Genomic DNA, 1,182 nt, shown 5'->3' with positions numbered 1-1,182 from the left:
TTATGGCACCATGTTGTACAAAATTGTTTGAGACTATTTATCCCATAAAAATTTACTTTAGTAAAACTACAAAAAATTTGTGCCAGTTATTCAAGTAATATTTCCCTCACTACTGATATTGGAAAAAGTCATTTTCACATTTGATAATTTTTGCATGTAATACAAGGATATGACACTTTTCATGATATATATATACATGTATGTGTATAATAAATCATATATTTTATTGATTAATGCAAGTTTCGAAAAATGTATAAAATATATTTGCAAATTTCTCCAGGCTATAAAATTCCTTTGGACACAGAGAAATTTCAATAAGAAGAATACTTTTACAAATGATGTAAAACTTATCTACTTATCTTCTAGTCTATGTATCATACACTGTATATATTTTTATACAAGTGTTTATGTCATTGGAGAGTGGTGGGTACATTAGTGGAAGGAATTCAAAGGTCTGACGTTTTCTGCCTACACAAAGAAAAAAAAAAAACTAGAAACATACTAGATACATTCTGAAATAATTTATCGTGTTAGCTTTCACCGTTTATTTAAATTCTCCTGTGTTGTATACTTCTTAGGAGTCATAAAAAGACTGTAAAAATGTATTTGAAAACCATCAAATATATTTCGATCCAAGTTCGAGGTATGTTTCTGTAACATTCTGTAAGTTGTTGATTCTTTATAAATATTAACGGAAGATTTCTCAAGATATGTTGATGGTAAAATTTCTTCCTATATTTACTTAGATGACGGTGTGGCAGTGATCATTACAGAAATTTCGCAAAAAGCTCACGCTTTATGATATAAATAAATATCTACTTTATTAAATTGCTCAAAAAACGGCTACATTATGTAAAATGCTACTGGCAGAATTCAGTCCTTCTCTGTTGCTCTCAGAAACTATATTCTGCGCTGTAGGTATACTTTTCTTTGGCATGTTCATTACTCTAAGAGTGATGGTAAATAATCATTTGTCTCAAAATGCCGCATTGTGGTGAAATGAATTATCGGGATACACTGCTTAAATTTTCTATATTCGCTTGGGCAATACATTCAAATGCGTTGTTGATACCACGGAGTATTAGTGATAAAATGTTTCATTGTAAAATTTCAAAACATGCATTTACTGCATCACCATTTTATACACGCTTTCTCTCTCTCTCTCTCTCTCTCTCTCTCTCT

Source organism: Octopus bimaculoides, chromosome 2 (assembly GCF_001194135.2).
Source record: "Octopus bimaculoides isolate UCB-OBI-ISO-001 chromosome 2, ASM119413v2, whole genome shotgun sequence".
In the NCBI taxonomy this organism is placed as follows: Eukaryota; Metazoa; Mollusca; class Cephalopoda; order Octopoda; family Octopodidae; genus Octopus; species Octopus bimaculoides.
This window is presented reverse-complemented; position numbering follows the sequence as displayed.